The 14,517-nt window shown below is 35.1% G+C and overlaps 1 pseudogene; it reads right to left on the bottom strand.

Annotated features, from left to right (window-relative positions):
- Positions 1–2,480: 2,480 nt before the first annotated feature.
- LOC117022060 (mitotic spindle assembly checkpoint protein MAD1-like) lies at positions 2,481–3,706 on the bottom strand (annotated as a pseudogene).
- Positions 3,707–14,517: the final 10,811 nt, after the last annotated feature.

The raw sequence follows: 14,517 nt of genomic DNA on the forward strand, positions 1-14,517 counted from the left end.
TCCTAAAAGACCCAAAAGACCCCAAATAGCCAAAGAAATCTTGAGAAATAAGACCCAAGCTGGAGGCATCATGCTTCCTGATTTCAAACTATATAAGCAAAGTTATACTAATTTAAAAAGTATGGGTTTTGGCATAAAAATCATATAGATCAATGGGACAGAATAGAGAGCACAGAAATAAATCCATGCATATATGGTCAAATATGTCAAAGGAGCCAAAAACATACAGTGGGGAAAGGACAATCTCTTTAACAAATGGTGTTCAGAAAACTGGACAGTCACATGCAAAAGAAAAATTGGACCACTATCTTCATACACAAAAACAAATTCAAAATGGATAAAAGTTCTGAAATCACAAAACTCATAGAAGAAAACATAGGCGTAAGCTCCTTGACATTGGTCTTGGTAATGATCTTTTTTTTTTTTTTTTTTTTTTTTTTTTTTGTGACACCAAAAGCAAAGGCAACAAAATTAAAAAATACCAAGTGGGACAATATCAAACTAAAAAGCTTCTGCATGGCTAAGGAAACCATCAAAAAAATGAAAAGTCAGACTACTGAATGGAAGAAGATATTTGTCAAATATGTGTCTGATAAGGGATAAATATCTGAAATATATAGAGATCTCATACAACTCAATAGCAATAACAATCCAATTTAAAAAATATGGAGAGGATCTGAATAGACATTTTTCCAAAGAAGACATACAAATGGCCAACAGACACATGAAAAGATGATAAACATCACTAATTATCATGGAAATGAAAATCAAAACCACAATGAGATATCACTTTATACCTTTGGAATGGCTATCATCAAAAAATACAAGAAATAACAGATGTTGGTAGTGAGGATATAGAGAAAAGAAAACCCTTGTACACTGTTGGTAGGAATGTAAATTGGTGCAGCCACTATGGAAAACAGTGTGGAGGTTCCTCAAAAAATTAAAAATGGCAGTATCACATGATCAAGCAATTCTACTTTAGGGTATTCACCCAAAGAAAAGAAAAAACAGTAATTTGAAAAGATATATGCACTACCGTATTCATTGCACCTTTACAATAACCAAGAGATGGAAACTCTTAAGTGTCCACTAATGGGTGAATGGATAAAGAAAGTCACACACACACACACACACACACACACACACACACACCACATAATGGAATATTATTCAGCCATAAAAAAGAATAAAATCTTTTTTTTTTTTTTTTTTTTTGCTGTTTGTGACAAAATAGAACTTGAGGGAATTATGCTAAGTGAAATAATTCAGACAGAGAAAAACAAATATCCTATGATATCACTTATATGTGGAATCTAAAAACAAAACAAAAGAACCTGCCCCAAACAAACAAACAAACCAACAAAAACACCTGAGCTCATAAATACAGAGAACAAATTGGTGGGAGAAAGTAGGGATGAGTGAAGGTGGTCAAAAGGTACAAATGTCCAGTTATAAAATAAATAAGCCATGGAGATGTAATGTACAGCATGGTGACTATAGTTAATAACACTGTATTGTATATTTGAAAGTTGCTAAGATAGTAAATCCTGAAACCTCTCATCACCAGAAAAAAAAGAAAAATATTGTGACTATGTATGCTTATGGATGTTAAATAGGCTATCATTTCACATTATAGGAGTATGCAAATATCGCATCGTTATATTGTACTGAAACTAATATAATGTTACATGTTGATTATAACCACAAATATTTTAATAGCACACTTAAGAAAATATATAGGTAATTTTATTTTTAAACTTTTTTTAAAAAAATTAATATTTATTGACCATGACATATATGCTTTTAAAATGAATATGCACATACTGGCGTGCATATTACATTTTTTAAAGAAGGGGTGCACAATCAAGCAAGTCGGGAGAAAACTGCTGGAAAGAGCCAAGAACAGCGCATTGGCGGCCATGCAGCCCTAGCCTTGTGCCTGTAGTGGAGGAAGGCGACAGGAGTGGGAGTGAGGAATCACTTGCATGACGTTCTTAGGACAGGGGGTGCAGGCCTTCCAGAACAAGTGTAGAAGCAGGAACCACGCTCGGGAGGCATCTGAGAGGCAACGAAAACCGGGAGCTGCTCCAGTCATTTACACCCACTCCTGCACCAAGGAGACCTCTAAGGCTCTGCCCTCTCCAATCCTAGGGCAGACCCCCATCCTGCTCCTGGGCTCCTGCTCCACTACTACGGTACTTACCTTCCTGCCCTCTGCCTCAGCTGAGGGCTGCAATTCTATCAGTGTTGGGGGAGGAAATTTCCAAGTTGCTAATTTTAAATCATAGCATCAAAAACAGACACATCCATATCCACTATCTCTCCCGCAAACACTTTTGGGGCTCCCAAACACCCAGCCGGAAGGGGGTAGCACAGAGCTGTTTGTTTCAGGAGCCTACCGGCAGCGAGCCCTTCTACAAGCAGAGCACCGGGCGCATGCTCCGGGGGAGGAACAGAGGCGGAATGCTGCTGCTTACTCACTGTGGGCGCCGGGCAAAGTCACTCTCTCTGGGCCTTGATTTCCTCACCTTCGTCAGAAGCAGGATGTGTTTTCTCTAGTTTTCCGCTCAGGACTAGGTGGGTTTCCTGCTTCTTTTTCAACTCCAGCAGCTGAGGCTGACCTGGGCCCTCCTCCTAGAGCTGCCACCTGACCTTCTCCAGCCTTGTGAGATGCAGGTGATGGAACAGTTCCTATCCTCCTGTGAGGCCAATCTTTATGTTGAAGCTTAACAATGAACCTGAAAAAGTCTTCCGGGTCCTAAAGTTCAAGCCCGTGGTCTGGTCCAGTCTCTCCCAGCTTTGCACTTGGCCAGCAGCCTTGCCTTCTTCAGCTCCAAGTCTACTAAAATTTTCTGCATCTTTCCTGACTGCAGCCCCTCTGCTGCAGCCCCGCCAGTTCTCCCAGGTGCAGCAGGTAAGTGTTCTCTCTTCGCTGCTTCCGCTCCCTCTCTATCTTTAGTAGCTGCACCAGAGTTCACACTCTTCACAGTTGCAGCATTCCGCTTCTGCACTTAAACCTTTTGCTCCAAATCCTTAATCCTGTACTCCTGGTCTGCCCTCATTTCTTGGCTGGCCTGGAGTTCTTGAATCTTCTAAATGATTTCCTGTCATATGTTGTGCTGCAAGTACAGCTGCTCCTTCAGCTCCAGCTTCTCAGCCTCTAGGCACTTCACCAGCCTCTTCTGGTTTATCACACTCCACTGCAATTCTAAGATCCTCCCTTAACGCAGCTGTGGTCTCACAGGCTTCAGCCAGGCTGTCCTCCTTCTGCCGTAGCTTCTTGCTGCTGGCGGTATTCAGGTTCCGCTTGCACAACCTGTTGTGCCCCAGCTGTTCCTTCAGCTTCTCCACCTTGGTCTCCTGCTCCTGAAACTACCAGATGCGAGTCAGGAGCTCCTTTTGTGGTCAGCTTCACGCTGATGGCTCCTGACACTGATGCTGGCCGCTTGTAGTAGCTCCACGAAAGTCCTTTTATGAATCAGCTCCACCTGCATCTTTCCCCGCCCCACCTGGATGAGGTGAGATTTCCAATGGATCTGCTCTACTCGTTTCTTTAACTGCATGCTTTGCTGGTACTATATTCGCAAAGAACCTTGGGCAGAGGTGGAAACATCCAGCTCAGACCTTCCTTTCACTAAGGAATGAAGTTGTTCAAAGACCTCAGGGTGGATAGGACAGTGGTGTTTCCCCACAGGTCTTCCATGGATACTTACCCTCTCACCACACCAGCCTCTTTTTTTCCTTCCTTTTTTCCTTCCTTCCTTCCTTCCTTCCTTCCTTCCAACATTTTCTCTTTTCCTTCTCTCTTCTATTCCTTTTGTCCTATACTAAAGGTAACATCATCGTACTGATTTTCCATTCTCCTTTCTTTCATCAGTCCCATGAAGAGGCCTTCTAGGGTGCTACTTATTTTGTTTTCCTTAATTTGTGTGCTGATTATTTTGTGAAAATTCAAGAAAGAATAGAATTATCATTTGTTATATTTTCTTATGAAAAATTTCAATCAAATATTGTTAACTGGACTATATTTTATCTCTGTTAAACATCCAAGATTGACCTACTTTTTTATATTAATTCTAAAATGCCCTCACTACTTTATAACACATCTTTTATTTTGGGATGCTAAGCTCATGTTTTTTCATTCAGTTCAATGACTATATTGTCAAACATTACTTTTCTTATACTCCTATTGATTTTGTTGTTGGTATTATTGTTGTTATTTAAGTCCTTTATGAACACATTCTTACAGTTTAACATTTAAAAATAGTTTTTAGTTATATTGCAAATTAAAAATAAAGTTATCAAAAAATTGCAGCTTGTTCGATTTGACTGTATATGATGATGTGTGAAAATCTTTAAATGCACATTAAAAAAATTCAGACATAAGAAAAATTTATCAAAAAAGAACATTAGTATGTAAACACAACAACAAAACTTGCTACACAGGTAATTTAGACAGTTCTAGTTAGCTAGTCCATGAGCACTTAGCAAGTATTTTAAATGTTTAAACCCACAATAATATACCACCTCATACCTGTTAGAATGGCTGTTATCAACAAGACAAGTAATAACAAGTGCTGGAAAGGCTGTGGAGAAAAGGAACCCTCATACACTGCTGGTGAAAATGTATATTGGTACAGCCACTATGGAAAACAGTATGGAGGTTTCTTAAAAAATTAAGTATGATCTAGCAATCCCTCTGCTGGGTATCTACCCCAAAAATCTAAAAACATTTATCCGTAAAGATATATGTATCCCTATGTTCATTGCCACATTATTCAGTGGCCAAGACATGGAAACAACCAGTGTCCTTCAATAGATGATTGGATAAAGAAGATGTGCTACATATATACAATGAAATATTACTTGACCATATTGCCATTTTCAACAACATGGATGGATCTTGAGATTATCATGTTAAGTGAAGTAAGTCAGACAGAAGTTGACTTGTCTTCTCTCTCTCTCTCTCTCTCTCTCTCTCATTTCTCTCCCTCCCATCTCCCTCTTTCAAAACATAAGAGCTTGAATCAGATTCAATTTAGATTATTTTTGGCAAGAATGCTGTGTACTTCCATCAGGAGATACATATTAGCTAGTTGTCTTTTTATGATGCTAGTGGCTGTTAATTATCATTGCTTAAATTCAGAATTTCTTTAGGAGCTTGGAAAAGTGGTGTTTTTATATGATATTTTTCTTTATTAGCTGTGTTTTTCCATAGAGAGAAACATCTCAATAATAATTTGGTTATCTGTGGTATAGTGATCAAGATAAATGTCTGGTTATTTTCTTTAATTCACCAGTTCTCAAATAGCAAATTAGATCTAGATATCTTCCAAAAGTGAAGAATGGGAATTTTAATATATTATTTTTGTATCTTAATAAACTCATGGAATTAGACATATTATGCTTCAATATATTTCGGTGGTTATTCTTATTAATGCTCACATTTTTTCACTTTTAATCTGTGGGTGCCTTTACAAGATAATTTATAAAGCAACTCTAGCAGTCTTTGATAGCATCTTTTGATAGCTTTCACTTATGACAACATATTCTGGACTTTTCTAGATTCACCAGTTGTTAATATTTTGTGGCTTTTGTTTTATCTCTCTATCATCTGTATTGATATATATGATATATACACCCACATAGTATTATATTTATTAATGTTATTTTATTAAAACATTTGAAAAGAAATGAAGAAATCATGACCCTTTCTAATATAAGTACTTCACCATACATCACTAATACCTTTTTTTTCCCTAATATCTTAAATTTTACACCTGTAGTGTCTGTCTCCTACATGGAAAATTGGTTCCTAAGATAAACAGGAGTACTCATTTGCATTCTTTTTGCTTTTGATCACAATGATTTTAATTTTATGTTTTCCATATTTATTATTATTTTACTATTTTAAGATTTGTCAAACCAACTGAAAAGTTTCAAAGGTAGTAACCTTTGCAAATTTATACATTTTAAACATTTTTTTCCTAACATCTGAGCTCTTTCTGTCTCTTTTAGTTCAAATCTTATTGCTATAATTTCATGTCAGTTACTTCTGGTTGAATCACAAAATCGGATGAGGTTAAAGCTGCTAAAACAGCATTTAATCACTGATTTCCTACACAGCCTCAGAGCAGATGCATTTTGCTTATCTGGTGAATCTAATGCTAATGTCTCTCTGCCCTTTTTTGAATAAAAGTGGTGATTCTTAAGCCTGGCGTATATACCTATCATCTAGAAATCTTGTTAAAATGCAGACTCTGATTTAGTAGATCTGAGGTGGAGCCTGAGTGTTCTGCATCTCTAACAAAGTCCTAGGAGATGCTGATGATGCTGGTCCCTGCCTCATACTTTGAGTAGCAAGAGTTTAGGGTTTGCTGGGCTAACGGTATTCTTTTCTTTTTTTCATGTGATTTATGTACTACATTTTTTTCTCTTTCATCTTGCAATTTAAGTGTTTTATGGATGTCTGGGGTAGGTAATTGAATAGGTAGCAGTATCAAAATTGAGGTGGTCACTTTCTCTGGGTTGCATTTTCTCAATTTTCCTTATCCTCTTTATTGATACTCTCTCAAGGCTCTAATTGGTAAAGAAGCCCTCAATAGAGTGGCTGTCTTCATCAGTCTGTCTTACAGGTCTACTCTCTTTATTTTCACCATGGTTGTTAGCATTTGCCATTATAGTCTAGAGAAGCTTAGTATATTATGATTGAGGATCATGGTGACTTCACATCTAGTAAGGTGACAATCACCACCATTTGCTATAAGGATGACATTATTGGATTGCTTTCCTGGAGCCATCTTTGAATTCACGTTTCTCAATCTCACTGTGTTGGTGCTGCTGTTGGTAATTTGGGGTGGTTAACACTTACGATAGTTGTGATCTGCTACATATTTACTGCCTTGAACTGAAACACTATCTGTAAAATTAGCTGCTGCTGTACCTAATCCCTTTCAACAACATCAAACTCCATAATCTCTTCATCGCCTAAATTGCAAAGTTGCTTTCCAATTTACCTTCTTTATGGCAGTCTTCTGTATAAAAATAACTTTCACTGTGTTAGTCATTTGATTATTTATTTATTTATTTAATTTATTTTTCACAGGCTATGCTAATGGAAGATGTAATGAGTTTGAGGTCACTGAGCTTCTTCCTCTGCACCTCATCTGTTTAGTGCCAGACTCAGGTTTTCCGAAGTTGAGGGAGACCCATTGGTAACTGGCAACCAGGTTCCTTCCTCACTGCTTAGTCGCTGAGATATTGACTAAAACCTGCTACCATGTCTGCAGCTTTTTTTAATGGTAATTTTGACTAGGTCAGTGATGGTAGGTCTGCTGAGGGCTGTCTTATCCACTCGTCATTCTCAGGACCAGTCAGACTCAATCTTAGTTTTCTTATTAAATAAAACAGAATAATCATACCTACTTCATAGGAGAGGTAAAAAAAAATATATTCAACACATGTAACATAAAGCAAATACACAAAATGTTTGTCAAAAATGGTTTTCAAATATGTTTACTGAAAATTTTAATGAGTTCAGACAAACGAGGAGGTTGTGATCTTAGTTAAGGTACTTAACACCTAGTTATCACTTTCTTCATCTATAAATGGTCAAAAAACAGTTCATGCCTTACCTAATGAATCTGGCAATATTAACACTATCCATTACTGATGAGGCTCCCTCAACACATGAAAGTAGGTTAACAAAGACAAAAATGATTATGACTGGAAAAAAATCTCTTGGAAGATTTTATTTTCTTCTAAGTGCCTAGGATTCAACAAGTCCATATCAAATGTCAACATTTTATATATATATATATATATATATATATATATATATATACACACACACACACACACATATACACATACATATATATGTATATATACATATATATTTATTTAAATATATATAAATATTTTATACATACTATTAAATATGCATTATATTACATAATTGCATTATATATAATATATTTATGTATTATGTTATATATAATGAAAATAAATATTTAAAAAATATATAAATATATGATGTATATATTAAGGAATATCTTCACCAGTGCAGTATTTATTATTTAATATATATTTATTTAATAAATATATATGTGATGCATTTATATATAATACTTTTATAAATATATAATATATACAGAGAGAGGCTACATAAAGAAGTTGTGGCATTAAAAACATACTGGAGCTTGTTCAATAATAATTGTAGAAGCAATTGCTGTAGAAACATCTGACAGGTGAAAATACCTCTAAAGATAAGGTTTAAGCTTTCTCTATACTAATGTTCTTCTGTACTAATGGGCTTTAGGAAAGTTCTAGTGTTTGTGATAAAGCTAAGTTGCAAAGTTTAAGATACATCATTGATAGAGCAACTGGTTAAAAAAATAAAAGGTTCATACCCAAGTAGTACTCAATGATAGAGGTGGTTCAAAAATGATTAAAAGAGTGTTCCTTTAAAGCTGCCTATAGCTATGTGATCTCTATGAGGCAAATGTTCATGTTGCTAACCTCATGTTCCTGCCATCAAAGAAAATATGACTGAAAAAAGAAATTTCTAAAGTGATCATAGAAAAATACATTTTTTTCCTTCAGAACAATTTTTTGTGAGATGTTCCTTTTTGATAATGAATGACGCTGCTTTCAGTAAAAGCACCTGCTGTGTGGTCTTCCAAGCTTTGCCTCTTCAGTATTCCAGGCTAATAGCTGAGAAGCCACACTGGATCCCATTCTTGCCCTGTTAAATTCACAAAACTAGCTGAAATTCCTTAGGCCAACTTTTGTACTTTGTGTTACCTTGCATTACAGGGTGGTATCTGTTTCTGTCTGATAGTCTTGTAAAATTCAACTTTCTGCTTATGTACTAATTCTGCCAAGGATATTATGCTGATTGTTTTGCCATAAGTGACATGGATAAACTTTCTTTTATCTTTTTCAGCTTAATGACATTTCATTTCCCCTGAATTAAAATAGACTCATACTTATCCAAAATCAGGCAATATTGTCTAGTTTTTGGGGGGTGTGGGGTGAAAGGGGACCAAAGTTAATTACAAGGAATTTGAGGAAAAGAAAAATGCTCACCTTCTTGTTTGGATTGTTACATTAGCCTTTAAACTAATCTCCATGGTTTCAGCAACCTCCTCTTTCCATTCTGTCTATCAAGGTCATGTTTGTAGTATGCACATTTGACCATGGTAGTCCCCAGATAAACAACCTGACAAATGAACACACAGAGACTGTTTTAATGGTGCTCTATTGCCAATGATTGGAGTTCATAATATTCAAAATTCTTATCCTATTTTTTCTACCTTTTTTCTTACCACCCCTTCCTAAACTCCTCCCTTTGACAACATAAAACTGTTATTCCCCAAACACATTTTATAGCTGTAATCAGATGGCCATCCACTGTGGCTAGGTGGCCGTCAGCTGTTACCGGTTAGCCATTAGCCACTAATATAACTGCTGTGGTTACACTAGGTGGTTGTTGGTTGGCAGAGAAGCGGACAGCAGATTGTGGTTAGCAAGTGGATTGCAGCTAGCAAAGTGGGTCGGTTGGCAGAGACCCTAGCAAGTGTGGATTGTGGCTAGCAAGTGCAGTTAGCAAGCGGATTACATTGCGGATGGCATTGATCCTACTTCCTGTGTCTCGCCCTGCTGCCAGTGAGACTGGGGTACAGGAAGACCCCTCTTTGGGATACTGGCAGATATTTGTTTTTGTGTCTTGGCCAGCCACCATCGAGAATATAGTGGTATGACTCCCCTATCTATGGCTCTGTTGTTGTTCCTTTTTGGCCTCACCACATCCTGCGTTCTTGTGCTGGGAAGGAGAGCTGAGACCCTGCATGACAACATGTAATTGTTTATTCTGCTCCAACTTGCAAAAACTCCTTTTCGGATCTTTACAATACACACACATACACAGTTACAGGTTAGCAAATGATAGCTCTGTCCTTGATCAGTCAGACAAATTCATCTTTCTGTCAAATATAGTTATATTTATTAAACTATTTGATTATAATCGGTGCTATATTCAATGCATGTTTTTACCTCCTCTGGTCTATTCTGTGTGCTTTTTGAGGGCAGAGACTGTGGCTTACTAATAACTGTGGAGTTCAAAAACATAAGAATTATTTTGTTTAAAGAATTAGGAAAAAAATATGGCCAGTCTATTCCTTTTCACCAAAAGTACAGTCAGCCAAATTCTTTTTTCTGCCTTTTACAAAGATCAGATAGACTTCTATGATTGTAGTTACTGATATGAAAATGGTTCTCTTTTCCCTGCGTCACTCTTGCAATTCAGTGTTCATTATACCATTTTGAAATATTCACTTCTAGAAAGTATGATAGTCAAATAGTATTCTCATTCTTATTTTGAAAGTAATTTTTCAGAATCAGAGTCAATAATATAGAGCCGCTCTTTTCAATTCTCCCACTTTTTTTTGCATGATAAAAAGAATAAATAATTCACAGATATCTGAAAAAAGTTAAATATTTTTTAAAAAATTATGACATGGATAGCTACTAAGAATGTCAGATGAGTTAGAATCCTGTGCTTCATTGCTCTGGACAGTTTAATTTTACAGACATCATTGGGAATTCATTTGCACATTTTGAAAATTTTAGAAATCGCTTGATACGATAACATACAAACGGGCAGAATGAAGACATGGACAAATTTCAAGTGGCTAACTAGAGAGCCAAGCCTTATATTCTCCAAACACTCATTATTCCTGAACTTGAAAACAAATCAGTGAATCATAACTGCCACCAAAGTTTCCTTTCTATAAGGGAAAACAAAAAAAACATAAAAAACAAAAACAAAAGAAAACAGCCATTTATAATAGCACTGACAACATTAGAAATATTTGTGTGTGTGTGTGTGTGTGTGTGTGTGTGTGTGTGTGTCACTTTTAAGTGTATTTATTATAGTTTAGTTTGGCTCCAGTCCTCCTCTGCTTCTTTTTTACTTTGAATTAGGTCCAACCTTTTTAGCTTCAGGGAAGCTAGTTGCGGTATTGAAATAGCATTTTCATTTAAACAGTGCTAATTGCAGGCACAATCACTAGTTCATAGACCATGGAAATTAATGATTGGGAAGACCTGTTAGATCATCTCTTTCCTCTGATTCTGACAATACCAGGATTATTTTTAACATCATGTCCTGGGGTATTCTGCCTGGTTAATTTTAAGTGACTGAAATAATGGGGCTTTTACCATTTCCCTTGGGAGAGAGTTGTACAGTCTAATAAACTTAGGGCATCGATATGAAGATCAGCATAGATTTTCTTCTCACTTCATTCAGTTCCATTTCTCCTGGTTATATACCCTTCAGTCACCCTAAACAATTTCTTTCCCTTCTCCATCGAGGTTTTGTAGGCTAGCATCCTACAAAGAATCCAAAGATGATCTTATTTGCATTTATGGAATAGAAGATAGTCTTGGTTAATGGAGAAGCAAAATGTAGCTATTTATTATTTCATGAATCATTCTTGTCTGAAAGGAGGCAAGTAAAGAATTAAAAAATATGAATTAAAAACCCTTAAAAATGTGACTGCTTGAATTATATCTGTGTATTCTATCCATCAGCTTTCAATGTATAAATATATTAAAGGTGATATTTTGTCAAAATATTTCCCAGATCCTTTAAATAGATCACTTCTGTTTAGATGATCGACTTCTTGAAATCTTGACAGTGAAATCTGTTTTTGGTCTGTTTTTCTCACCCATCACAGTGTTTAGTTCTTCTCTAATGTGAACCTGCTGTTTTTGTTTATTCACTTAAAATACACTAGACTATGTTTTTTATAAGTATTTTATTTCTTATTGTGTTATTTAAATGGAGTACACCTACTTTTGTATTATAAAATGATAAATGTAGCCAATAGTGTATCATATCATTTAGATTTATGATTGAAGGGAAAATATTTGATCTCCATTTATAAATAGCTAATGAAAAGAAAGCATTAGTATTATGGATTATATAAACGGAAATATTGTTGCTGTTATTGCAGATGTATTAGCAGATTTGATAGATTTCTATGGTTTAAAAAACAGCATATTTTAAAATCTTGTAAGAACTTATCCTTATGTGTATTTTATGTGGCTCTGATTGTAAATGTAATAGACAATAAAATAATAATCATTGTTTTTGCAACGTAAACTTATTTAAAATAATACAGTCTATAAGAGTAAGTTACTCACTCATGTTAAGTAAAATAAATCGTCCTGTTCACCAAAATAGGCAATAGAAGCAATTGATTATAATCAGACTTCTCTTGGGAATTCAGCTTAGAATTTCAATATATTTCAACCATAGATAAAATTTTAAAGAACATTTAAAAGGTTTGTTTGTAATCCCTGTTCCCAAATTATGTAAGAATGGAAAAAAAGTCAATAATAATTAGGGTAAGTTTCTAAATCTTCTGCAGATAAACACTTTTCTTGCATTTTTTTTTATTTTCAAATTCAGTAAGATGTCATGCTGACTCTTTAAGACTAGATTTAGTTACTTAATTAACTCATAGATAAGACAATATATTTTTAGTGTCTATCCATATTGTTTTCTGTTGTATTTTCACAAATTTTAATGACTTTAGATGGTGATCCAATTAGAACATTTTTCTTGGGCTGCTAAAACAATTTTTTAAAATAGGCTATTACATACAGATTTAAGAATTCCCACATTCTCTCCTGGTTCCCAATTTGGGTGGGGGAAAGTCTGCATTTTTCATGATTGGTTTCAACAGAATTGCAGTTTTGCATTTGTTACATGGTTAAAAAAAAAAAAAAAGCCTATTTATCTCACTGAAAATATCATATCAATACATAAACAAAAACCTATAGTTTATGTTGAGAGAAGTATGAATTTATTTCATACAGTTAAAAGGCAAAAATATACACTTGTTGACAAGAGGGAGAAATGAAAGCACTCCCCCTTGTATGCACTTTTTTCAAATGGAATAAGGTCTTCAGTGCTTTTTTTTGATGTATTCAGGAACTCAGTGAACATTGAAAAAAATGTAAAATATCACTCGTAAAGTTGGATAGTCATTTCCATGCTCCCTTTAATTGAAAGTGAATCATATAGAAGATTGTTAGTAGAAAAGGAGAAAAGAGTTTGTGAAACTAGATGAATAAAAAGACCCAGGAGGGAGGAAGTGTGACTAGTGATATTCTTTCAGAAGTAAAAAAGAAAGGCATATTGTAAAATGCCAAGTGGCTTGACAAAGTCGTTAAGCCATTAATACAAATATGTATCCTCTACTCTAAAAAGAAAACCAGTCATTCAGTGTAAATACATAACGATTTAGTTATTTATCCTCTCAAAAATATTAAGTTGTCTCTGTTCCAAACTAAGTTTATGTGAGTTTTAAGATTTGAGCAGATTTTCTTAAGGATGTATTTCTACTTGGGATGGAATGTTTTAGTCTCAGATCTATGTTGATAAATGGCTGATCTGGAATTACTGGTCACCCATCAGGGTGCCATATTGATAGGACCCAACTTAAAAAGCCTCCTAGAGTGACTGCCTGCATCATGCCAATCTTATTTAAATCCAAGTCTCTTCTATTCCTAATACTAAGAAATAAAGAATAATTTCTAGTTAAAGGCAGAATTCTGAAAAATAAGTGTAGCTAAAGTATAAAATTATAAAATTATAAAATTGCCAAGAGTATTGTTCAGGTAATACCCTTGTTCTCTCAAGAGGCAGTTTGTATATTTGATACTCAGAATCATAGTAATGAGTACACTAAATAAATAATCAGAGGATAGTATTAAAATATATTTGAATAATTCTGTACATGGCCAGGGAATACTGTGCCTTTAAGACGTAAAGGATATGAATCACTCTTTTAGCATATGTTATGTATATTTTATATCAACTATTGGTGTTTCCTGAGGAGATCCAGAATAACCATAGATTGCAAGTTAAAACTGTCTTAAAGTCCATTCAGGGGGAAGAAAACAACAACAAAAAGAACCATAAAATAAAGTGGTTTGTAGAATGCTCTTAAATCTATTTATCTAGCTCTATTGCTGTACAAGTACCGACTTCTATTTTTGGTACTGTAAGAAATAAGACAAGAAACAAGGTCTTCAGAGACTCATTAGGACCATTAGAAAAATGCTTCTAGCAGCTCCTATCAAAACAGCCGAAATAAATAACCTTTGTTCCTGGGACATGGATTCACCCTGTTTCTACAGCCCATTTCCAGATGATGTATTATAGTCATTATAGTCACCTCTGTAGGACACTGTGTACACAAACTATGAGAGCCTCACCTCACAGTTCAGGGTATTTCCTGATATATGAACCATTTGTCCTTGTCAGATTGTCCAAGGTGAAAGAATAAACTTTAAATATGAATCATTTCTAGGCAACACAAATATAGGGAAAGACAATATTTTGTCTTACTTTATCTTGCCACAAGTTAAAAAAAAGAAAAAACGAAAAGTACTGTAAGAGAAAATGGAGTAAATTATGAAATGCTTTAGAAAGAAATA

This window comes from Rhinolophus ferrumequinum, chromosome 5 (assembly GCF_004115265.2).
Source record: "Rhinolophus ferrumequinum isolate MPI-CBG mRhiFer1 chromosome 5, mRhiFer1_v1.p, whole genome shotgun sequence".
Lineage (NCBI taxonomy): Eukaryota > Metazoa > Chordata > Mammalia > Chiroptera > Rhinolophidae > Rhinolophus > Rhinolophus ferrumequinum.